The following is a 27,418-nucleotide window of genomic DNA, read 5'->3' as shown; positions in this document are numbered from 1 at the left end:
TTAATTCTACTTCTTGATCCTAATTCTACTTCCTGTCTGTTCCTAATCTTGTTTTTCCTTGGCTTCCTCTTTTCTCATCTACTCATATTTTATGCCTTCCTTCATGCTTTATGTAACTTGTAGCCACCTTCAGTGCTGTTTTGGAATAAAGTAGTGTATGCATACATACATATAAATCTTTGTTCCTAGAATTTAGCACTGTTAGGGCATGATTTTTATCTTGGATGTTCATATATTCTAGTTCCCAAAACAGTAACTTCTAGACCTTAATAAATTATTTATTGAATGAACAAAGGAATTAATGACTTCAAATTTGTGAGGTGTTGTATATGATTATTATTTTATTCCTAAATCTTATCATTCTTTAGGCCAAAAGGATATCCAGTTTGACAGTGTTCTTTTTTAAGAATGATGCTTATTCTCCATCCAGTTTTGTTCCGTTGCTGGTGAGGAACTGCTTTCCTTTGGAGGAGGAGAGGTGCTCTGCTTTTTAGAGTTTCCAGTTTTTCTGCTCTGCTTTTTCCCCATCTTTGTGGTTTTATCTACTTTTGGTCTTTGATGATGGTGATGTACAGATGGGTTTTTGGTGTGGATGTCCTTTCTGTTTGTTAGTTTTCCTTCTAACAGACAGGACCCTCAGCTGCAGGTCTGTTGGAGTTTGATGAGTTGAGAGAAGAAGGCTTCAGAAGATCAAACTACTCCGAGCTACAGAAGGAAATTCAAACCAAAGGCAAAGAAGTTGAAAACTTTGAAAAAAATTTAGATGAATGTATAACTAGAATAACCAATACAGAGAAGTGCTTAAAGGAGCTCATGGAGCTGAAAGCCAAGGCTTGAGAACTACATGAAGAATGCAGAAGCCTCAGGAGCCCATGCGATCAAATGGAAGAAAGGGTATCAGTGATGGAAGATGGAATGAATGAAATGAAGTGAGAAGGGAAGTTTAGACAAAAAAGAATAAAAAGAAATGAACAAAGCCTCCAAGAAATATGGGACTATGTGAAAAGACCAAATCTACATCTGATTGGTGTACCTGAAAGTGACGGGGAGAATGGAACCAAGTTGGAAAACACTCTGCAGGATATTATCCAGGAGAACTTCCCCAATCTAGCAAGGCAGGCCAACATTCAGATTCAGGAAATACAGAGAACGCCACAAAGATACTCCTCAAGAAGAGCAACTCCAAGACACATAATTATGAGATTCACCAAAGCTGAAATGAAGGAAAAAATGTTAAGGGCAGCCAGAGAGAAAGGTCGGGTTACCATCAAAGGGAAGCCCATCAGACTAACAGTGGATCTCTCGGTAGAAACTCTACAAGCCAGAAGAGAGTGGGGGCCAATAGTCAACATTCTTAAAGAAAAGAATTTTCAACCCAGCATTTCATATACAGCCAAACTAAGCTTCATAAGTGAAGGAGAAATAAAATACTTTACAGCCAAGCAAATACTGAGAGATTTTGTCACCACCCGGCCTGCCCTAAAAGAGCTCCTGAAGTAAGCACTAAACATGGAAAGGCACAACCAGTACCAGCCGCTGCAAAATCATGGCAAAATGTAAAGACCATCAAGACTAGGAGGAGACTGCATCAACTAATGAGCAAAACAACCAACTAACATAATAATGAAAGGATCAAATTCACACATAACAATATTAACTTTAAATGTAAATGGACTAAGTGCTCCAATTAAAGGACACAGACTGGCAAATTGGATAAAGACTCAAGACCCATCAATGTGCTGTATTCAGGAAACCCATCTCACGTGCAGAGACACACATAGGCTCAAAATAAAAGGATGGAGGAAGATCTACCAAGCAAATGGAAAACAAAAAAAGGCAGGGGTTGCAATCCTAGTCTCTGATAAAACAGGGTTTAAACCAACAAAGATCAAAAGAGACAAGGAAGGCCATTATATAATGGTAAAGGGATCAATTCAACAAGAAGAGCTAACTATCCTAAATATATATGCACCCAATACAGGAGCACCCAGATTCATAAAGCAAGTCCCGAGTGACCTACAAAGAGACTTAGACTCCCACACATTAATAATGGGAGACTTTAACACCCCACTGTCAACATGAGACAGATCAACGAGACAGAAAGTCAACAAGGATACCCAGGAATTGAACTCAGCTCTGCACCAAGCAGACCTAATAGACATCTACAGAACTCTCCACCCCAAATCAACAGAATATACATTCTTTTCAGCACCACACCACACCTATTCCAAAATTGACCATATACTTGGAAGTAAAGCTCTCCTCAGTAAATGTAAAAGAACAGAAATTATAACAAACTATCTCTCAGATCACAGTGCAATCAAGCTAGAACTCAGCATTAAGAATCTCACTCAAAATCACTCAAGTACATGGAAACTGAACAACCTGCTCCTGAATGACTACTGGGTACATAACGAAATGAAGGCAGAAATAAAGATGTTCCTTGAAACCGACGAGAACCAAGACACAACATACCAGAATCTCTGGGATGCATTCAAAGCAGTGTGTAGAGGGAAATTTATAGCACTAAATGCCCACAAGAGAAAGCAGGAAAGATCCAAAATTGACACCCTAACATCACAATTAAAAGAACTAGAAAAGCAAGAGCAAACACATTCAAAAGCTAGCAGAAGGCAAGAAATAACTAAAATCAGAGCAGAACTGAAGGAAATAGAGACACAAAAAACCCTTCAAAAAATAAATGAATCCAGGAGCTGGCTTTTTGAAAGGATCAACAAAATTGATAGACCACTAGCAAGATTAATAAAGAAAAAAAGAGAGAAGAATCAAATAGATGCAATAAAGAATGATAAAGGGGATATCACCACTGATCCCACAGAAATACAAACTACCATCAGAGAATACTACAAACACCTCTATGCAAATAAACTAGAAAATCTAGAAGAAATGGATAAATTCCTCGACACATACACCCTCCCAAGACAAAACCAGGAAGAAGTTGAATCTCTGAATAGACCAGTAACAGGCTCTGAAATTGTGGCAATAATCAATAGCTTACCAACCAAAAAGAGTCCAGGACCAGATGGATTCACAGCCAAATTCTACCAGAGGTACAAGGAGGAACTGGTACCATTCCTTCAGAAACTATTCCAATCAATAGAAAAAGAGGGAATCCTCCCTAACTCATTTTATGAGGCCAGCATCATCCTGATACCAAAGCTGGGCAGAGACACAACTGAAAAAGAGAAGTTTAGACCAATCTCCTTGATGAATATTGATGCAAAAATCCTCAATAAAATACTGGCAAACCGAATCCAGCAGCACATCAAAAAGCTTATCCACCATGATGAAGTGGGCTTCATCCCTGGGATGCAAGGCTGGTTCAATATACACAAATCAATAAATGTAATCCAGCATATAAACAGAACCAAAGACAAAAACCACATGATTATCTCAATAGATGCAGAAAAGGCCTTTGACTAAATTCAACAACACTTCATGCTAAAAACTCTCAATAAATTAGGTATTGATGGGACATACCTCAAAATAATAAGAGCTATCTATGACAAACCCACAGGCAACATCATACTGAATGGGCAAAAACTGGAAGCATTCCCTCTGAAAACTGGCACAAGACAGGGATGCCCTCTCTCACCACTCCTATTCAACATTGTGTTGGAAGTTCTGGCCAGGGCAATTAGACAGGAGAAGGAAATAAAGGGTATTCGATTAGGAAAAGAGGAAGTCAAATTGTCCCTGTTTGCAGATGACATGATTGTATATCTAGAAAACCCCATTGTCTCAGCCCAAAATCTCCTTAAGCTGATAAGCAACTTCAGCAAAGTCTCAGGATACAAAATCAATGCACAAAAATCACAAGCATTCTTATACACAAATAACAGACCAACAGAGAGCCAAATCATGAGTGAACTCCCATTCACAATTGCTTCAAAGAGAATAAAATACTTAGGAATCCAACTTACAAGGGATGTAAAGGACCTCTTCAAGGAGAACTACAAACAACTGCTTAATGAAATAAAAGAGGATACAAACAAATGGAAGAACATTCCATGCTCATGGGTAGGAAGAATCAATATCGTGAAAATGGCCATACTGCCCAAGGTAATTTACAGATTCAATGCCATCCCTATCAAGCTACCAATGACTTTCTTCACAGAATTGGAAAAAACTACTTTAAAGTTCATATGGAATCAAAAAAGAGCCTACATTGCCAAGTCAATCCTAAGCCAAAAGAACAAAGCTGGAGGCATCACGCTACCTGACTTCAAACTATACTTCAAGGCTACAGTAACCAAAACAGCATGGTACTGGTACCAAAACAGAGATATAGATCAATGGAACAGAACAGAGCCCTCAGAAATAACACTGCATATCTAAAACTATCTGATCTTTGACAAACCTGAAAAAAATAAGCAATGGGGAAAGGATTCCCTATTTAATAAATGGTGCTGGGAAAACTGGCTAGCCATATGTGGAAAGCTGAAACTGGATCCCTTCCTTACACCTTATACAAAAATTAATTCAGGATGGATTAAAGACTTAAACGTTAGACCTAAAACCATAGAAACCCTAGAAGAAAACCTAGGCATTGCCATTCAGGACATAGGCATGGGCAAGGACTTCATGTCTAAAACACCAAAAGCAATGGCAACAAAAGCCAAAATTGACAAATGGGATCTAATTAAACTAAAGAGCTTCTGCACAGCAAAAGAAACTAACATCAGAGTGAACAGGCAACCTACAAAATGGGAGAAAATTTTCACAACCTACTCATCTGACAAAGGGCTAATATCCAGAATCTACAATGAACTCCAACAAATTTACCAGAAAAAAACAAACAACCCCATCAAAAAGTGGGCGAAGGATATGAACAGACGCTTCTGAAAAGAAGACATTTATATAGCCAAAAGAGACATGAAAAAATGCTCATCATCACTGGCCATCAGAGAAATGCAAATCAAAACCACAATGAGATACCATCTCACACCAGTTAGAATGGCAATCATTAAAAAGTCAGGAAACAACAGGTGCTGGAGAGTATGTGGAGAAATAGGAACACTTTTACAGTGTTGGTGGGACTGTAAACTAGTTCAACCCTTGTGGAAGTCAGTGTGGCGATTCCTCAGGGATCTAGAACTAGAAATACCATTTGACCCAGACATCCCATTACTGGGTATATACCCAAAGGACTATAAATCATGCTGCTATAAAGACACATGCACATGTATGTTTATTGCAGCATTATTCACAATAGCAAAGACTTGGAACCAACCCAAATGTCCAACAATGATAGACTGGATGAAGAAAATGTGGCACATATACACCATGGAATACTATGCAGCCATAAAAAATGACGAGTTCATGTCCTTTGTAGGGACATGGATGAAATTGGAAATCATCATTCTCAGTAAACTATCGCAAGGACAAAAAACCAAATACTGTATGTTCTCACTCATAGATGGGAATTGAACAATGAGAACACATGGACACAGGAAGGGGAACATCACATTCTGGGGACTGTTGTGGGGTGGGGGTATGGGGGAGGGATAGCATTAGGAGATATACCTAATGCTAAATGATGAGTTAATGGGTGCAGCACACCAACATGGCACATGTATACATATGTAACTAACCTGCACATTGTGCACATGTACCCTAAAACTTAAAGTATAATAAAAAAAAGAATGATGCTTATAACTGAATATAATAGTTACTATGGGATTCGATGAACAGAGAGTAACAGAGTATTATTATGTTATTTTATTCTGTATTTGTCTATTAGTGTACTTAAAATACCAAACGGGAGGGGCAGTATGACTTTGGTCTCATTTGCCATAATGCTGAAGTCAAATGTGTTGCTGTTAAATCAGCTTTCTTTACCGAATTCAGATTTGTGCTTAAAAGAAAAAAAAGCATTACAAGACCTTACATATTTCTGTTCAACTTATTTTTAACATTCATTTCATTATTGCAACATTTATTGTAAGTTGTATCAGTTTCATATTTCTTCATCTTCTATATATGGAGATTATGTCCCAGTTACATCTCTTTATCTGTAAGACTAGTAATATCAAAAAAGAAAATTAATTTCGTGTCTTAAAATTTATCCTTAGTAAATTCTATATTTTCTGTTGATTATCACTTTTAATGGCCAAACCCTCTTTTTAGGAATTTTTCCTGAATCCCACCCAGGAATCACATGCTGTAGTTTGCTCTGATTTACTAGATTTGAAATGACCGTTTCCCATTTATGTGAAAATTAGATTTCTGTTAGTAGGGAAAAGAGAGATAAGACTGTTACTGTGTCTATGTAGAAAGGGAACACATAAGAAATTCCATTTTGACCTGTACCTTGAACATTGCTTCGTTGAGATGCTGTTAATTTGTAACTTTGCCCCAGCCACTTTGCCCCAACATTGAGCTCACGAAAACATGTGTTGTATGGAATCAAGGTTTAAGGGATCTAGGGCTGTGCAGGACATGCCTTGTTAACAAAATGTTCACAAGCAGTATGCTTGGTAAAAGTCATCGCCATTCTCTAGTCTTGATAAACAAGGGACACAGTGCACTGCGGAAAGCCACAGGGACCTCAGCCCTGGAAAGCCGGGTATTGTCCAAGTTTTCTCCCTATGTGATAGTCTGAAATATGGCCTCATGGGATGAGAAAGACCTGACCGTCCCCCAGCCTGACACCCGTGTATGGTCTGTGCTGAGGTGGATCAGTAAAAGAGGAAATCCTCTTGCAGTTGAGACAGAGGAAGGCCATTGTCTCCTGCCTGCCCCTGGGAACTGAGTGTCTCGATATAAAACTCTATTGTACATTTGTTCAGTTCCGAGATAGGAGAAAAACTGCCCTATGGCAGGAGGCGAGACACGTTGGCAGCAATGCTGCCTTGTTATTCTTTACTCCACTGAGATGTTTGGGCAGAGAGAAACATAAATCTGGCCTATGTGCACATCCAGGCATAGTACCTCCCCTTGAACTTAATTATGACATAGATTCTTTTGCTTACATTTTTTTTGTTGACCTTCTCCTTATTATCACCCTGCTCTCCTACCACATTCCTCTTGCTGAGATAATGAAAATAATAATCAATAAAAACTGAGGGAACTCAGAGACCGGTGCCGGTGCAGGTCCTTGGTATGCTGAGTGCTGGTCTCCTGGGCCCACTGTTGTTTCTCTATGCTTTGTCTCTGTGTCTTATTTCTTTTCTCAGTCTCTCGTCCCACCTGATGAGATATCCCACAGGTGTAGAGGGGCAGGCCACCCCTTCAGTGTTCACTAGTTTCAATGCTTACAATGCCTGTCATTTATCTGTAGCTCTTAAACTTTTTATAAAAAATAATTTTATACCAAAAGCCTTGAAATTTTTTTAGAGTAGTAGCTTTGAATTCTTGTTATTATTTTATTCTACTGTTATCAGTAACCTCCCATGTTAACACTATTGTTTCTTTCTGTTTACTTTCAGCTGGTTGGCGGATGATTTGAACTGGAGATGAACTTTATTATCCAGGATGCTGAGAGTATAACATGCATGACAGAACTTTTAGAGCACAGTGATGTAACATGTCAAGCAGAAATAGGGAGCATGTTTACAGCCATTCTATGAAAAATTGTTCAGAATGTGCAGACTAGCACAGAAGCTGGGCTAATTGAACAAGTATTGCTGAAAATGAGTGCTGTAGATGACATGATAGCAGGTATGGGGTTGTCTGTCAGGAAAGTATAACTTAAATGTTTATAAAGTTTCACATACTTCTCTTTATATTCTGTAGGTAATGTAGATTTGTTGACACTGCTTTGATTTAAAATAAATGGAAATGTATGGAAATTTTACTTTTTATATTAATGGAAAACCTGAAAAGTGAAAGAAGAAAAACAATTACTATAGTAGACAAACATAATTACTAAAGTTGTTTTCTAAATTTTAGAAAATCTTAGTACCACGGAGTGCTATGAAATCTATCAGAAAAATAAACAGTATATTTTTATGTAGTATTTCATTAAGCTTTTACATAATTAAAATGCCACAATAGGTATTACAGTTCTGTATAATGAGCATTTTACCAAATTCCCCTAGTTCTGTGCCCCTCAATCTGGTGTATATGCAACTATGACAGGAGGTACTAAAAGCCTTAGATAAGCATGGTGTATCTTTTTTTTTCCCATGTATATTTTTGTTGTTTTTTGTTTTTTTCTGTAAAATATCGCAGTTCTTCCATAACTTACAAACATGATTTATACCGAGGAAATGGGAAAGTGGATGGGGCAGGGTGGACTGACCAGGGATGGGGAAGCTCCTTTCGCTGCCCCCTCGGGGTGGGCCCAGGCCCTTTGGAGGATGGGGATGCCAGGACACTCCTCTCTGAGGTTGTCTGGCCACCTCTGCCCCTGGTGCTCAGAATCCTGCGTGCCCCTCAATTCCAGAATCCCTCCCGGGACCCCAGGCCCACTGGGCACGCTGCCCCTGGTACTCAGAATCCCGAAGCGCCATTCGGTTCCAGAATCCCCTCCTCAGCTGCTGGGGTGGCGGGGTCCCTCCTTTCCGATGCCCCCCCCCGACCCCCGAGGGGGGAGGGAAGGGAGGGGGGCTCAGGTCTCCCCTCTGTGGCAGGGGGAGGTGGAGGTGGAGGTGGAATCAGAAGGGTGTGGAAGGCAGGGGCCAGGAGGGCTCAGACGATGGTGAGGCCAAAGCCACACTGGAACTTGTTCTTGCAGTGATTCAGGAAGGCCCCAAGGGCCAGCGTCAGGAGCAGGGGCGGGAGCTTCTTCTCCAGCGTGGCACCCATGATCCAGTTGCTATCCACAGAGCCTTTGGCCATGGGCAGGTCCAGCTGGTATCCAAAGGAGACGCTGGTGTCCTGCATCCTTGTGCTAGTCTCAAAATCCACACCCACCTGCAGCTGGTCACTGGCTTTGTGGTAGTATGTTGCGTGCATGCCCGCCTGGCCCAACGTTACCATTGCCAACCAGTTGTTCAATGTATATTTCCCAGCTAGAGACGTGACAGTGCCCTCCTCTCCAGGCTGCTGGTGGTAGACCAGCTCTCTGCCCAGGGCTAGGCAAGGCGTGATACTCTGGAGGTAGTGGGCTACGAGGATTCCTGAACCCACGAGGACGTCTGAGTTCCCCAGGGTGATGGCTGCTGTGAGTCAGAGCCCCAATACTCCCTGTCCACCTGCCAGTTCACAAACTTTGACTGCTGGGTCTGGATGGCCATCTTGGACCTGAGACCGGGGCCCAGCTGGTGAATGACCTGAGCGTTGAGACTGCCGCTGTTGTCCATGTCACCCACCAGTACGGAGAACGCCTCTGTGGGACTCAGCTGCTTTGTCCCCACATACGTGACCCCCAAGTGGTATTTGGACTCCCTGATTGTGCTGAGGGCTACTGTGTGGTTCACCTGGAAATGGTTACTCAACCCTTTGTTGACTGTGAGCTTGACACCCTCCATCTGAATGGGAAACAGCTCCTTGCACTTCCGGTGTCACTCCTCGAATGTGCTCGGGTTGGGCAGGCAGCCGCAGGCCCCATCCTCGGCGGCCCCTGAGGCGCTGGCGGTTGCAGCCCCGGAGGTCGGTTCCGAACCTCGACTCGTACTGGTGCCGGCGCCCAGGCCGCCTCCCAGCGGCGGCAGCGTGAAGCCCGGCGGCGAGGACGGAGGTGGCGGCACAGGCGGCGGTGGCGGCCCTGCGGGCGGCGAGCTGGCAGCCAACACGTTCCCGATGGTCGCTGGCGGAGGCGCCTTCTCCCGGCCTGGGCTCCGCTCCCACCCCGTGCCCCACGCGCAACCGAACCCGCTGCCGCCGCCGCCACCACCGTCGCCAGCATGGTGTATCTTTTGGACATGTCCATTTTGGAAGAATTTTGTGTTAATATAAACTAATATATTATGGGCTAGAACATAAAATTCACCAAGAATTTCAAGATAAAAATACTAATGTTTTGCTTGTTTGGGTTATTTCAAACAATAACTTTGAAATCTATAATTTTTTCACCACCAACCCTTTACCTCCTTACATGCTCATTCTCCCGTGTGGCTAGATGCATTTCAGAAAAGTGTTTTGAATATTATTCCAGAGCAAGTATCATTCCAGAAAATAAGTTTAAAATTTGAAATGTTTACTTTTTGTAACCCATGAATCTTCAGCTTAAGTATCTTCTGACCTAAAAGCATTTTCATAATTATAAAAGTGCTGATATTACTCTCCACAGTATTATATCTGATCCTGCAAAGTAATTCAGATACCAGAGAATACTCTTAAACATTTTGACTTATGCATTTAATTATTTTTAAAATTTATGGAACAAGACATTAAATGAGAAAGAATGGAATGAAAAATGGGTTAAAAGAATGCAAAATTGCAAAAAGAATGCTTTGAATTTAAATATTTCCAAAAATTTGATTTTCTGAGAAAATATATTAAAAATCATATCCAATTACCTTCAGGGTGGCATGTGCCTTTTTTTTTTTTTTTTTTGCTAATTTTTTTTTTCTTCTTCTTCTTCTTCTTATTATTATTATACTTTAGGCTCTATGGTACATGTGCACAACGTGCAGGTAAGTTACATATGTATACATGTGCCATGCTGGTGCACTGCACCCACCAACTCGTCATCTAGCATTAGGTATATCTCCCAGTGCTCTCCCTCCCCCCTCCCCCCACCCCACAACAGTCCCCGAAGTGTGATGTTCCCCTTCCTGTGTCCATGTGTTCTCATTGTTCAATTCCCACCTATGAGTGAGAATATGCGGTGTTTGGTTTTTTGTTTTTGCGATAGTTTACTGAGAATGATGATTTCCAATTTCATCCATGTCCCTACAAAGGACGTGAACTCATCATTTTTTATGGCTGCATAGTATTCCATGGTGTATATGTGCCACATTTTCTTAATCCAGTCTATCATTGTTGGACATTTGGGTTGGTTCCAAGTCTTTGCTATTGTGAATAATGCCGCAATAAACATACGTGTGCATGTGTCTTTATAGCAGCATGATTTATAGTCCTTTGGGTATATACCCAGTAATGGGATGGCTGGGTCAAATGGAATTTCTAGTTCTAGATCCCTGAGGAATCGCCACACTGACTTCCACAAGGGTTGAACTAGTTTACAGTCCCACCAACACTGTAAAAGTGTTCCTATTTCTCCACATCCTCTCCAGCACCTGTTGTTTCCTGACTTTTTAATGATTGCCATTCTAACTGGTGTGAGATGGTATCTCATTGTGGTTTTGATTTGCATTTCTCTGATGGCCAGTGATGGTGAGCATTTTTTCATGTGTTTTTTGGCTACATAAACGTCTTCTTTTGAGAAGTGTCTGTTCATGTCCTTTGACCACTTTTTGATGGGGTTGTTTGTTTTTTTCTTGTAAATTTGTTGGAGTTCATTGTAGATTCTGGATATTAGCCCTTTGTCAGATGAGTAGTTTGCGAAAATTTTCTCCCATTTTGTAGGTTGCCTGTTCACTCTGATGGTAGTTTCCTTTGCTGTGCAGAAGCTCTTGAGTGTAATTAGATCCCATTTGTCAATTTTGGCTTTTGTTGCCATTGCTTTTGGTGTTTTAGACATGAAGTCCTTGCCCATGCCTATGTCCTGAATGGTATTGCCTAGGTTTTCTTCTAGGGTTTTTATGGTTTTAGGTCTAACATTTAAGTCTTTAATCCATCTTGAATTGATTTTTGCATAAGGTGTAAGGAAAGGATCCAGTTTCAGCTTTCTACATATGGCTAGCCAGTTTTCCCAGCACCATTTATTAAATAGGGAATCCTTTCCCCATTGCTTGTTTTTCTCAGGTTTGTCAAAGATCAGATAGTTGTAGATATGTGGCATTATTTCTGACGGCTCTGTTCTGTTCCATTGATCTATGTCTCTGTTTTGGTACCAGTACCATGCTGTTTTGGTTACTGTAGCCTTGTAGTATAGTTTGAAGTCAGGTAGCATGATGCCTCCAGCTTTGTTCTTTTGGCTTAGGATTGACTTAGCGATGCGGGCTCTTTTTTGGTTCCATATGAACTTTAAAGTAGTTTTTTCCAATTCTGTGAAGAAAGTCATTGGTAACTTGATGGGGATGGCATTGAATCTGTAAATTACCTTGGGAAGGATGGCCATTTTCATGATATTGATTCTTCCTACCCATGAGCATGGATGTTCTTCCATTTGTTTGTATCCTCTTTTATTTCCTTGAGCAGTGGTTTGTGGTTCTCCTTGAAGAGGTCCTTCACATCCCTTGTAAGTTGGATTCCTAGGTATTTTATTCTCTTTGAAGCAATTGTGAATGGGAGTTCATTCATGATTTGGCTCTCTGTTTGTCTGTTATTGATGTATAAGAATGCTTGTGATTTTGGTACATTGATTTTGTATCCTGAGACTTTGCTGAAGTTGCTTATCAGCTTAAGGAGATTTTGGGCTGAGACAATGGGGTTTTCTAGATATACTATCATGTCATCTGCAAACAGGGACAATTTGACTTCCTCTTTTCCTAATTGAATACCCTTGATTTCCTTCTCTTGCCTAATTGCCCTGGCCAGAACTTCCAACACTATGTTGAATAGAAGTGGTGAGAGAGGGCATCCCTGTCTTGTGCCAGTTTTCAAAGGGAATGCTTCCAGTTTTTGCCCATTCAGTATGACATTGGCTGTGGGTTTGTCATAAATAGCTCTTATTATTTTGAGATACAACCCATCAATACCTAATTTGTTGAGAGTTTTTAGCATGAAGTGTTGTTGAATTTTGTCAAAGACCTTTTCTGCATCTATTGAGATAATCATGTGGTTTTTGACTTTGGTTCTGTTTATATGCTGGATTACATTTATTGATTTGCGTATATTGAACCAGCCTTGCATCCCAGGGATGAAGCCCACTTGATCATGGTGGATAAGCTTTTTGATGTGCTGCTGGATTCGGTTTGCCAGTATTTTATTGAGGATTTTTGCATCAATGTTCATCAAGGATATTGGTCTAAAATTCTCTTTTTTTGTTGTGTCTCTGCCAGGCTTTAGTATCAGGATGATGCTGGCCTCATAAAATGAGTTAGGGAGGATTCCCTCTTTTTCTATTGATTGGAATAGTTTCTGAAGGAATGGTACCAGCTTCTCCTTGTACCTCTGGTAGAATTCGGCTGTGAACCCATCTGGTCCTGGACTCTTTTTGGTTGGTAAGCTATTGATTATTGCCACAATTCCAGCTCCTGTTATTGGTCTATTCAGAGATTCAACTTCTTCCTGGTTTAGTCTTGGGAGGGTGTATGTGTTGAGGAATTTATCCATTTCTTCTAGATTTTCTAGTTTATTTGCGTAGAGGTGTTTGTAATATTCTCTGATGGTAGTTTGTATTTCTGTGGGATCGGTGGTGATATCCCCTTTATCATTTTTTATTGCATCTATTTGATTCTTCTCTCTTTTTTTCTTTATTAATCTTGCTAGTGGTGTATCAATTTTGTTGATCCTTTCAAAAAACCAGCTCCTAGATTCATTAATTTTTTGAAGGGTTTTTTGTGTCTCTATTTCCTTCAGTTCTGCTCTGATTTTAGTTATTTCTTGCCTTCTGCTAGCTTTTGAATGTGTTTGCTCTTGCTTTTCTAGTTCTTTTAATTGTGATGTTAGGGTGTCAATTTTGGATCTTTCCTGCTTTCTCTTGTGGGCATTTAGTGCTATAAATTTCCCTCTACACACTGCTTTGAATGCATCCCAGAGATTCTGGTATGTTGTGTCTTGGTTCTCGTTGGTTTCAAAGAACATCTTTATTTCTGCCTTCATTTCGTTATGTACCCAGTAGTCATTCAGGAGCAGGTTGTTCAGTTTCCATGTAGTTGAGCGGTTTTGAGTGAGATTCTTAATGCTGAGTTCTAGCTTGATTGCACTGTGATCTGAGAGATAGTTTGTTATAATTTCTGTTCTTTTACATTTATTGAGGAGAGCTTTACTTCCAAGTATATGGTCAATTTTGGAATAGGTGTGGTGTGGTGCTGAAAAAAATGTATATTCTGTTGATTTGGGGTGGAGAGTTCTGTAGATGTCTATTAGGTCTGCTTGGTGCAGAGCTGAGTTCAATTCCTGGGTATCCTTGTTGATTTCCTCTTTCGTTGATCTGTCTCATCTTGACAGTGGGGTGTTAAAGTCTCCCATTATTAATGTGTGGGAGTCTAAGTCTCTTTGTAGGTCACTCAGGACTTGCTTTATGAATCTGGGTGCTCCTGTATTGGGTGCATATATATTTAGGATAGGTATCTCTTCTTGTTGAATTAATCCCTTTACCATTATGTAATGGCCTTCTTTGTCTCTTTTGATCTTTGTTGGTTTAAAGTCTGTTTTATCAGAGACTAGGATTGCAACCCCTGCCTTTTTTTGTTTTGCATTTGCTTGGTAGATCTTCCTCCATCCTTTTATTTTGAGCCTATGTGTGTCTCTGCACGTGAGATGGGTTTCCTGAATACAGCACACTGATGGGTCTTGAGTCTTTATCCAATTTGCCAGTTTGTGTCTTTTAATTGGAGCATTTAGTCCATTTACATTTAAAGTTAATATTGTTATGTGTGAGTCTGATCCTGTCATTATGATGTTAGCTGGTTATTTTGCTCATTAGTTGATGCAGTCTCTTCCTAGTCTCGGTGGTCTTTACATTTCGGTATGATTTTGCAGTGGCTGGTACCAGTTGTGCCTTTCCATGTTTAGCACTTCCTTCAGGAGCTCTTTTAGGGCAGGCCTGGTGGTGACAAAATCTGTCAGCATTTGCTTGTCTGTAAAGTATTTTATTTCTCCTTCACTTATGAAGCTTAGTTTGGCAGGATATGAAATTCTGGGTTGAAAATTCTTTTCTTTAAGAATGTTGAATATTGGCCCCCACTCTCTTCTGGCTTGTAGGGTTTCTGCTGAGAGATCCGCTGTTAGTCTGATGGGCTTCCCTTTGATGGTAACCCGACCTTTCTCTCTGGCTGCCCTTAACATTTTTTCCTTCATTTCAACTTTGGTGAATCTGACAATTATGTGTCTTGGAGTTGCTCTTCTCGAGGAGTATCTTTGTGGCGTTCTCTGTATTTCCTGAATCTGAATGTTGTTGGCCTGCCTTGCTAGATTGGGGAGGTTCTCCTGGATAATATCCTGCAGAGTGTTTTCCAACTTGTTTCCATTCTCCCCGTCACTTTCAGGTACACCAATCAGACATAGATTTGGTCTTTTCACATAGTCCCACATTTCTTGGAGGCTTTGCTCATTTCTTTTTATTCTTTTTTCTCTAAACTTCCCTTCTCGCTTCATATCATTCATTTCATCTTCCAGGGCTGATACCCTTTCTTCCATTTGATCGCATGGGCTCCTGAGGCTTCTGCATTCTTCACGTAGTTCTCGAGCCTTGGTTTTCAGCTCCATGAGCTCCTTTAAGCACTTCTCTGTATTGGTTATTCTAGTTATACATTCTTCTAAATTTTTTTCAAAGTTTTCAACTTCTTTGCCTTTGGTTTGAATATCCTCCCATAGCTCGGAGTAATTTGATTGTCTGAAGCCTTCTTCTCTCAGCTCATCAAAGTCATTCTCCATCCAGCTTTGTTCCGTTGCTGATGAGGAACTGCGTTCCTTTGGAGGAGGAGAGGTACTCTGCTTTTTAGAGTTTCCAGTTTTTCTGCTCTGTTTTTTCCCCATGTTTGTGGTTTTATCTACTTTTGGTCTTTGATGATGGTGATGTACAGATGGGTTTTTGGTGTGGATGTCCTTTCTGTTAGTTTTCCTTCTAACAGACAGGACCCTCAGCTGCAGGTCTGTTGGAGTACCTGGCCGGCCCTGTGAGGTGTCAGTCTGCCCCTGCTGGGGGGTGCCTCCCAGTTAGGCTGCTCGGGGGTCCGGGGTCAGGGACCCACTTGAGGAGGCAGTCAGCCCGTTCTCAGATCTCCAGTTGCATGCTGGGAGAACCACTGCTCTCCTCAAAGCTGTCAGACAGGGACATTTAAGTCTGCAGATGTTACTGCTGTCTTTTTGTTTGTCTGTGTCCTGCCCCCAGAGGTGGAGCCTACAGAGGCAGGCAGGCCTCCTTGAGCTGTGGTGGGCTCCACCGAGTTCAAGCTTCCCGGCTGCTTTGTTTACCTAAGCGAGCCTGGGCAATGGCGGGCGCCCCTCCCCCAGCCTTGCTTCCGACTTGCTGTTTGACCTCAGACTTCTGTGCTAGCAATCAGCGAGACTCCGTGGGTGTAGGACCCTCTGAGCTAGGTGCGGGCTATACTCTCCTGGGGCACCGTTTCCTAAGCCCGTCGGAAAAGCACAGTATTTGGGTGGGAGTGGCCCGATTTTCCAGGTGCAGTCTGTCACCCCTGGAAAGGGAACTCCCTGACCCCTTGCACTTCCTGAGTGAGGCAATGCCTCGCCCCTGCTTTGGCTGGCACACGGTGCACTCACCCACTGACCTGCACCCACTGTCTGGCACTCCCTAGTGAGATGAACACGGTACCTCAGATGGAAATGCAGAAAGCACCCATCTTCTGCGTCGCTCGCGCTGGGAGCTGTAGACCGGAGCTGTTCCTATTCGGCCATCTTGGCTCCTCCCCCCGTCTTTTTTTTATAATGACCTAGCACCCCTGTATTGGGGACTGATGGCTAACTTGGTGAATAATGAGATTCAGACATCTATTTCTTAAAATACCTTTTTAATACAGATATGTTAATAGTAGCATTTCTATAAATTCTAGAGTTACTTGATAGGAATTTATTAATATAGACTTATGTGTACACATGTTTTATAGAACATCATATGATCCTTCAATTCTTATATCTGAGTTTAAGCTCTTAATTTTTTTTTTTTTTGTAAATTGCCTGCTGCTCTATGGAGTGCAGTTTAGAAAATGAGCCAAAATTACATGCATCGTAGTTTACTGGTACATAATTCATCAACACTGAAATGTAAAACTCACAGTAAGGGTGATTGTACCATAGAAGTTCATATTTTGACATTGCTATTATATAAAGCTTCTTAATTCTCCTATCTTTTTCTCAGTAATAATATTAATAACACAAAATTTTTCACTTTTTGTAATTTCTAGTATTTCCCTTCAAAAGAGCTTGATGATGGAAGGATATGAGAAGGGAATAAATGTCAGAAAAATACCTCTGTCTTGCTTTTTAACAGAGAAATTAAACTTTAAATATTATACTAAGGAAGAACCAGTAGCCACCAAAACACTACTAACTGTTCACATCTGAATGTATTGTAGTATGTTAAGTTCAATGGGGTACTTTTTATTTAATAATGTAGTAAATGTGTCACTACAAGGTGGCTAAATTAAACATTTATAGCAAATTGATAAGAAAAGTTATATTGGTTGATAATAAAATGCTATTTATATTGTATGATAATAAAACTGCCTGAACTAGTTGCTTACACACAAAAATCTGAAAGGTTAACATAGGGTTTAGCTCATTTGAAATAGTGTGTATGTGTGCACGCACGTGTATGTGCGTGTGTATGTGTATTTTTTTTCATGGCAAGCACTTAGAATTCTTTGACTACTTTGAAATTATTTATTGGCCACCTACAGAGTATTTTCTATATCTTCAGCCATTACATTTGGAGTAGATTACATTCCTTACTCTTGAAGAACTCTGATGGCTAGGCATGCAAATACAGCTTGTTTTATAAATGATACTGTAGATTTAGGTACTCAAAACTATGGGGACACAATTGAAAAGAGAAACCAAGCTAGGTTGAAGTCCAGAAAAGCTTCACAGATGAGGAACATGTTAGTCTGCTATTAAAGAATAATTGAGATTTTGTTGGAAGGAAGAATGATTTGGATAGAAGCAACGTGATGTATAGGAAGAGGAACTGTAAAAGAACAAGTGGAATAGCTGGTATATTTAGATGTACTTTGGAATGTGGGGTTGGGTACTAGAGGAGGATAAAATCGAAAGGGTTTGTTGGAGCCATAGCATGCGGGAAGTCTTGTATAACCTGAAGAAATTAAAATTTTATTCTGAATGCAGAAGATTTTTGACATGGAAGGTCCATGTTGTATTTGAGAAAGGCCATTATCAGCAACGTGAAGGATCTGTTTGGGGAACAGATTAATTTTAAAGTCATAATGGGTAATTATCTTTCATGTAGAATTTGGATAAAGTCTAGGAAGATAAATAAATCCATTCAGATGTTTCTTGAAGTCAGGTGAAATAATCAGCTACTTTCTCATTTATTTCTTAGAAAGGCTACATTTTATTTGATTGCTATTTTCAAGGGAGTCCTATATTATTCCTTTTCTGCTTATGAATGGATTTAAATCTTTTTGGTTATAAATATCAGTGGTTATGTTTCTGAGTAATAAATGTCATGTTTTGCCTTTCTTGGTTTCAATGTTGTTAACATTATGAACATTATCTCTTAATGCTTGCATTTCTTCAATATTGATTCCATTAACTTTCTCTAGCTCAGTCATTTTTGACTTTAAATATTCAATCTCCTTTAACCAAATGGATTACTACTGAAAACCACTACAATGAGTTGATCAACTTAACAATGTGTTGATCTGTAAGGATTGAAACCTTGGTAATTTTAGTATGCCAGTAATGCACAGTACTGCATACTTACCAATAAAAACATCAAACATTCATTGATTGCCATTCTATATGCTAGGCATTGTAAGTGTTTATATGCATGAACTCATTTAATACTTGCAATACTCTGAAATAAGACTGCCTGTGTTCAAGTTCTGGCTTCACCACCTACTATTCACCTTGTACTTTTGGAGTCTTCAACTATAAAATGAGGATAGGAATAGTGCCTATCCCATAGGATTTAATGAGAGAATCATATTTAAAGCCCTTTTATAATGGCTGGGTCAGAAATGTGAGCACAGAAATATGTGAGCTATTACTATCTTTTAAGCTCTATTATAAAATATTATATATGGATAATAGGAGAGCAAGTTTTAAATAAGCAGCTGAACTTCCAAACATAAATGGGGTTGAACTTCAAAGTGGTCATTTTGGGAGATTATACATTAATTTCAGTGGTACCTTCATTTTTCAGTGATTACACATTTTTCTACCTCATGATTAAATTTACAGCTAAGGGGAATGCTCCTGTAGAAGAAAAAAACTATATTTCATAGTTATATCTTTTTAATTTTTTAAACTAAAAATGTACTGCTTCGCTCGATCAACTGCGGTATTTATCAAACTTGACTATGACCAAGTTTTTTTTTTTTCTTTTTTCTTTTTAATTTGTACGCTATTTTCAAAGGTATACCAGAATTAGAGAGCAGCTTGTTATTTAAAATGTGAACTTTGTATAAATGTGTTCTGTATTTGCTGATTGCAAATGGTCCTTAAAGGTAGATAAAGTCTACTTGGTGGTAGGCTTTTATTGGCAATTAATTTGTTTTTATGTATTTCTGAGATTTTAGATTGAAATACTAAGAGCTTCCATAGTCTTTTATTTCCTAGTTTAAATTTCTTATATTTACTTATAACTAAACCTTTTATATTTTTGTTTAGTTTTTATTTGACACATATTAAACTCCTTCTACCATACAGGGAAATAACTTTTATTTTTATAAGAATGTTTAATAACCATTAGGTGTTTAGTTCTTTTTATCAGAGGATATTATACTATTCTCAGTTGTCTTTACAGTTTTCATACTAGTAAAGGAGTTGGTTACTCTGCTCATTTTGTTGGCAACTGTTTTATAGTCACATCACTGAAGTCCAAAGGAAAATGTTTTCAGCATTGTGTGAAATATGATTTTCAACCACGTAAGGTAGGTAAAAGTAAATATTTTGATAACTCACTTGTTATGACAGAATTCTTAACTGTCCTTTTATGACCTGTGTAGTATTCTCTTTCACTGGATTTCCTATGCTTTTAATGGTTTTCTCTTATCCTTGTTTGCATTTTCTTTTTACTTTTATGTCTAATTTTTGTCTTCTATAAGATCAGTGCTTTGATCTCTTGTGGTGTATTTCTCTTACATTCTCTCATTATCTCAGCCTGATTTGTTCTATGGCATTCTTTCAATAGATAAACTTATTATTTACTGAGTATTGGACACCATTGAAGGCACTAGGGACTTATAAATCTTTGCCTCTTTTTAAAAAAAGTTAAATGTTAAACCCCCAGATTAAGCAATGCACAGATACTTTTCTTGTGGGAGATTCACCTAATCCTAGTAGTTCTGAATCTTGTTTCCTAAGATTGGAGGTTTTGTTAATTTCTGATGCTTTAATAATGCTGGCTTCAAGGAGTGGAATGTTGCTGTACTGTTAGTTTTGGCTCATGAAATATGTCTTTACTTAATATCCCAAATAATAGCAAAAACAAGGTCAAAACATATTTTAAAAACTGCTGTAAAGAGAAAATGCAGAGAGATATGCAACTGTATAATTAGAATTATAAGAGATAATTCATTCACAATCAGGTGGCATTTTCTAGAGAGATTTTCCTGCCTGCGTACCAGACTCCATCTTTGTGTCAGAGTAGCAAACCATCTGAAAGTCCAGATGAAAGAAAACAAGGACAGAGTGAATAGCAGTTCCCATCACACATGTTTAAGGCTTTTTTTCCCCTTCCAGGTTCAGGGTTCTTTCTTGGGTATATGACAGTGAGATTTTCAATGTTTTTTAGGGCACACTGCCTCCTCCTAACAGAAATATCGCCTTACCCTTTGTGACTAATGGTACAATCATAATAGATATGATGAATCCAAATGTGGTGAGGGGGAGGTCTTTATATCTTTTTCATATCTTTTTTGTTTGTTTTCTTGTTGCTTATATGATCTGATGTGTGTCTTGTCATATACAGAAAAAAATATTTTGGGTGATATTTTCAAAATTTGTTTAGATTTTATATAATTCTAATGACAATATTTGTTTTATATTTAATGTCAGTAATTGTGGTTTCTATTAAAGAATATCAATTTAACAATAATTCATGAATATATACTTAGAAAACAGTTTAAAAAGCAATGATCTGAATAAATATATTCATTCATTATAATGGTGTATTCTTTCTTTTTCAATACAAATTGATTACTTTAATACCAATCACATTGCCTTTGCTCTGGAAATTCTGTTTTATTAAAACTAAGATAAGACCAAGATAGATTGCTAAAATTGCCAAATTATTCTGAATTTCAGTGGAATTGATTAGAAGTACAGATTGTTGGTATTATAATTTTTCATGTTAGGATTGTGTGTTTTTAATGAATATTCTAGGTAACTTTCTCATCAGACAGTTTTAGGAAACACTGGTTTAAAGAATATACATGCAAACAATTAGAGTGAAGTTATAACCAAATGAAATTGTCATTAACCAATAAAAAGCGCTTTAACCCATTTGTTCTCACTTTTTCTGTTTTGTGTTTTCTTCACTGTTTACTTGTGGAAAACACATTCTCCTTTGTAAAGCTCTCAGTATGCAATGATTCTAAGGGGTCTCGTTAGGAGCAGGGCCAGAGAATGATGTGGATTTTAAAAAGTCTTCTGTGAAGATTCTCACAAACCTTGAAAAGTCATAATTATTTGCTTTTATTGTGTTTCATTTTTCAAAACAAATTTATTCTCTTATTTCTTCCTTTCTTTAATTTCCCAAAAATGCCCTAGCTAAGTATTTGTTATCCTTCCTAATAAGAGATTTACTGGCCTTTCAAAAAGAAATCTTTACATTAAAACTTTTGCTTTCCCAGATGCACCACTTACAGCTGTTAGAACTTGTGAAAATGGATATAAACCATTAGCATGTTACCTAATGGTAATATGTGCTCTAGACATATTAGCTACTATTGATATCACCTGTACTTTTTTATCTTCAATTTATTTCCCTATCTTCAATTTGTAATATATATCTTGCAGATTCTTAATATGGATCTTTTTTTTTTCCTTATTCCTGGATGTGTCCTTCTTTTATAAATTTCTTTTTGAGTCTCAAACTAAATGCAGACTTCACTAAATATACATAATATCACTATGCACAGGTAGTTTCCAAGTTTATTTTTATTTTCTTTAGTCAACATATATCAGGTCAAAAGTTAGGCATTTTTTAACCATTGAAAAACTCACTTGTGTCTGTTATCTGTAGAGTACAGTTTGATGTACCAAGGAAAGAGAAAATTTACTTTTCTTATATATAAGTACTATGGTCTTAACAGATCAGTTCATTAATTCATCAGTGCATTCATTTATTCATTCATTTAATTTTATCATGTATTATTGTTACAGCCAAAAGCAAACCTTGATAAACTCCAAATCTGATTAATTTTCCTGTATTAATGATCTTAAATTAATGGTACCCTTACCCATCTAAGTGAAAATTGGAAGCCATCTTAGACTCCTCTGTTGTATGTTAACATGTCCTATCAGTTCTGTTAGTTAATTCCCATCCTCATTTTAAAATTACTAATGACTTTGTCTTAGTTCAGTGGCTTATGATGTCTTACCTAAACCTTTGCAGTGGTTTTTCAGTTTTATCTTTGTCCACACTTGCCTACCTATCTCACCTCCACATTGCTGCCAGGTATTTTCCTTAACTATGAAGCTGATCATTTAACTTTCCTGCTCAAAATTATTTAGTTATACCACATTATGCAAAAAACAAAGGCCAGTTTCCTAAAGGTCTGTTTACAATCTGGTCTTTGCCTGTTTTTGTTTTTGTTTTTGTTTTTTCCTGCTAAACCTACACACTGAAGAAAGTTTTGTCAAGCATCTGTGCTGTATCATATTAAGATTCCACCTGGAATGTTTTTTTTACACCTGTCTACTGAACTATTCCTTTTCATCCTTCAAGCATAGTCTTATGGTTCATTTTATTCTTTTAGTGAATACTTCTATGATAGTCTTTCTTCTCTATTTGTCTTTCCTTCCCTGTTACTTATAGTAATTACTTTTATTACTCTCAAATCTGTATTTTAGCTATTCTCTATTGTTCTCATACTGTTTCTTTAGTGAAACTTCCTTGAGTGTGTGGATGTTGTCTGTCTTTATATATCCATCATCCAAGGTTGGGACAGGGCACTTGGCATAAAGTAGGCTCTTAGTGCATTTTTTTGAATGAATGAATGACTCTGAAAGGTAAATAATAATCAATTTTAGCATAAATGAACCTCATCATGAGGACATAGTAGATAAAATCAAAGTAGTAGTTTAGTTGATGGTATGTTATTTATGAGTGCCAAATACATTGGGAACTTTTCTTCATAGTTTTCATACATTATCTGTTTATAATATTCAGAAGGAATCCACAAAGTAGGCACTATTATTCCCCTTTTTCAGAGATGAAAATAGTTTCAGAGATGCTAAGTAATTTGCCAAAAGCCATAGAGCTAGTAATTTGGGAACCCAATTCATGTCTTTAGGAAGTAAAATTTATGCTGCCCAGTACATTAAGTTATCTGAAGTAGTAAGAACTCAGTAAGTATTGTTTGAATGAGTACTTTTTTTATTGTAAGTACATCAATAAGTATGATAATACATCTAGTATTTATCTTAAAATTGTCTTTGGGCAGGAAATCTTTGCCTATATATAGGTATTTATTTGTGTCTCTTCTCTTTAGAAATGTAAAGTTTTTACACATTTTACTCCAGAATATAAAGATTGTGTCTTCTGTGTTATTTAGACAGCATTCTGGTTGGGTAGTTTCAAACTCAGTGAAGGTAATATGTGCAAACTTTAATTCTTATACATGTAAAATTCTATAAGATTTTCCTTAAATTTATTTGAAGCTCTTTTTTTATGGTTTCTTCTTGATAATTTTGTAATATTTAGAAACTGGTTAACTGACTACATTAAAGATTTTCTCTTCTAATTTTAATCAGGGCTAACATATATGTCAGTTTCGAATCAAGTGAAAGACTTAGTTTGCAATAAATTAATGATTACCTGGAATGAAAACCTTAAAAAAGGGTGTGCATTTTAGACAGTTAAATGTCTGGACCTGACCTTGCTTTTATAGAAGCACATTGTTGTTTTGTATTACTGACTTTTTTGAGTTGTTTAACACACTATTTTTTTTCTTTTTCTTTTACTTGTTCTTTTTCCTTTTTTTTTTTTTTTTGAGACAGAGTCTTGCTCTGTCGCCCAGGCTGGAGTGCAGTGGTGCAGTCTTGGCTCACTGCAACCTCTGCCTCCCAGGTTCAAGTGATTCTTGTGCCTCAGCCTCCCGAGTAGCTGGGATTACAGGCAGATGCCACCACGCCTGGCTAATTTTCTGTATTTTTAGTAGAGACGGGATTACACCATGTTGGCCAGGCTGGTCTCAAACTTCTGACATCAGTTGATCTGTGCACTTTGGCCTCCCAAAGTGCTGGAATTACAGGCAAGAGCCACCGTTCCCAGCCTATTTTTATTTTCTAAATTGAAATGAACAAAATTGAATTTTGCTCAAAGTATTTTAGATACCTTGAAATGACTAATATTTTAGTGATTAAGGATTATTATAACTTTTTATTTCTCAAAATATATATGAAATAATTGAATAGTGCATTCAAGTAATCTGTAGAACAAAGTTTGTATTTTATATTTTGGTGGGAGGGAGAAACCAGTTAATTTTCCCCTCTTAACTTCAGAAAGCATAGTTGTTCAAATGTTTATAAATCATTTGTATTTTTCTATGCTTTAGAAAAAAATATTTCTATATTCTCTATTTTAGGATATTAACTCTCAAGAGACTAAAGATTGTTTCAGAAATCAAACCATCCATATCAAAATAGATACTTAAAATGTTATTTGACAGCAGTAACTATAAAATGGGCACTTAATATGAACTCATTCATTGATTCTTAATAAACACACATTATTAAGTTATTAAATATAGAATTATCACTGGATTTACTAAATCTTAATTGTGAAATTGAAACTACCTAAATCATATTATAAATGCTAAAATGTTGTTTCTTTGACAGATGTTTCCTGACCATGCAATCCAAAGTAGAATCCTAGTTTATTCTTTTTCAGTTTATACTGTTCTTTTTCTCCTCACTGTAATCACCATGATTTATAATTCTACATTTGTTTAATTGTGTCATATATATTTCTTTTTTAGCTCATAAATTCTAGGAGAACTGGACAGCCTTGGGTATCTGCAGTGCCTGGCACAATGTAAATTTTAAATGAATGAACACAAATGAATTGTATTTCTGCAATTTTGAATCTTGGTATAGTGGAAAGAATATCATTCTGGAGGTCAAGGGGCTGTAGTTCTTGTCTTCTCCATGAATATTCTTTATGTGCCACTTCTACCATCTGTGAAATGAGAGATGGGAGGGGGAACTTGAGGAAGTGGTATTAGATGATCATTAATAGTCCTGTCAGCATATTCTTGTAGGGTTTTATGAATGTTATAATTGCATTTTAGACCATAATAACCAAACATTACATATTGATATATTTAATTTTTTTATTTAAGTGGCACATGATCAGCATTGTCCACATTTACAATCGATGGAGGAACAGTGAAATTCAGTGTTATATTAATGGACAACTGGTATCTTATGGTGATATGGTTTGACATGTTAACACAAATGATGTAAGTCTTTATTTTTCTGTCTGTGTTTTAATTTGTTTGAGAGTATGATCTATCATTACAAAATGAACTGAATAATAAAATAGTTTGGTAGAAACTTAAAACTTTAAAGTTTATTCCTTTTATTAAATACATCTCTCATTGTTAAATTTAGTATAAGAAAATTGCTAAAAGACATGATTACTGATACAAAAACAGGAACATTTGGCCAAAGTTTTTAAGTTTTTTAGATAAAAAACCATGAATCCCGTATTATATTTATTCCAGCATCAAGCACTAAAAAATGTGGTTTACCCCTTATTTAGATATAGAAAGAAGACCCTAAACAGAAGTGTAACATATAGTCACTATTATTAATTACACAGTGATGAATGCTATGGAGAAAATAAATTGGGGCTACAGAAAGTGTAGTTGTAGGGAAGGGAGGAGCCGGATGGTCCAGAGATGATTTTAGCAGGAAAAGTTGAGCAAGAGAGGTATGTGGGGGAACTTCTATTCAGTGGGAACTGTGAGTGCAAAGGCTTTGAGGCAGAATAGGAAAGTTCAAGGAAAAGGCAATTTGTCTGGAGCAGAGGTAGGTAGAAGCAGAATAATATTAAGAGACGAGGTTAGGCAGAAATCATTTTGGCCTTCATAAGCAAATATAAGGCCTGGGCTTTTGCATCTTACTCAGCTTAAAAATCCTTGGAAGGTTTTCAGCAGACAAGTGATGTGTGCTTATATTTTAAAAGCATCAGTCTGCCTGCAGTATTGAGAATATTTTGAAGGGAAATTACAGAAGCAGGAAGATCACTTAAATGGCTTATTGCAATAAAACAAAGAGATTATATTAGTTTCTACCAGTATGTTAGCAGTGGAAGAAGTGACACAGTTGGATTCTAGGTAGAGAACAACTCGAATTAAAACCTCAAGGGTCCTTACGGTTTCTCTACTTTGGGCTTTCCATTGTCTATATTCCGGCCTGTCAGAGCCAAAGTAAAAGGTTTGTTTTAATGCTGAAAGTACCTCCAAGCTCAATAATATACAACCCTTCAAGCATACCTGGTTTTATAAGAACTTACCTCTGAAACACAATTCATTTCTCAGTTTTGTTTGCATGTCTATAGGCTTTAATCTCCCGAAGGGCAGGGATTTGCTTATCCTGTCTTGTATTCTTTTAACTAGCACTGTGTGTATGGTCCATAGGTTGTCCCCTAGATCGGGGCTTGGCAGACTACACCCTATGAGCCAAATCTGACCCTCTCCCTGTTTCTGGTTTTGTGTAAGCTAAGGGCTAAGACTCTTGGCTTTTAATTTTTAAAGGTTTTTTGTTTGTTTGTTTGTTTTCTTGAGACACAAACAAAATCAAAGAAGAATGGGACAGCAACCAGGTGTGGCAAGCAAAGTTTAAAATGCTTTCTGTCTGTCCCTTTATAGAAAAATTTGCTTTTCCCTGCCATAGAAACTCATGGTTGTGCCACAACCAATAAATATTTAATGGAATGTTGTTTTCAGAATTAGAATACACAGATGAAATTCTGCTTTTTATCTTCTCTCCAGAGGAGATCTTCTCTCCAGAGTCTTTTTATTATAGAGTGGGAGAAATCCCAGTGGTCTTCTTGACTCATTCAATGATAAGACAGTATCTTGGAAAGAAAAGACTTAGTTTTTTGGTTATTCATAATAGTGCCCTAAGAAGTGGAGAGTTCTAGATAATAACACATATATGCATAGTTTATGCAGTTAAAGTTTAAGTTCCTATACTTCTAATTAAAGATTGGGTATTTAATGACGACAGTTCTTTTTGCCTTTGTATGCATTCACAATTTATTTTTGTTACTTTATCGGAGTACCAAAAGTACTTCTTACATATATAATTCTTGCTTATTCATTCTAAGGTGTGAAATAGCCTTTGGGGATAGGTGAAGGGAACTGAGCCATGACTGGTTTCCCTGGTTTGGGTGGGTGGG

General features: G+C 37.8%; 2 pseudogenes; one reads left to right on the top strand and one right to left on the bottom strand.

Annotated features, from left to right (window-relative positions):
- Positions 1–8,655: 8,655 nt before the first annotated feature.
- On the bottom strand, positions 8,656–26,567 carry LOC129011929 (mitochondrial import receptor subunit TOM40 homolog; annotated as a pseudogene).
- LOC129032037 (uncharacterized protein C2orf27A-like) overlaps positions 19,432–27,418 on the top strand; it is a 39,795-nt pseudogene continuing 31,808 nt past the window's right edge.

Source organism: Pongo pygmaeus, chromosome 14, assembly GCF_028885625.2.
Source record: "Pongo pygmaeus isolate AG05252 chromosome 14, NHGRI_mPonPyg2-v2.0_pri, whole genome shotgun sequence".
Classification (NCBI taxonomy): Eukaryota; Metazoa; Chordata; class Mammalia; order Primates; family Hominidae; genus Pongo; species Pongo pygmaeus.
Note: the sequence above shows the minus strand (reverse complement) of the source record. Positions and strands in the feature narration are given on the sequence as shown.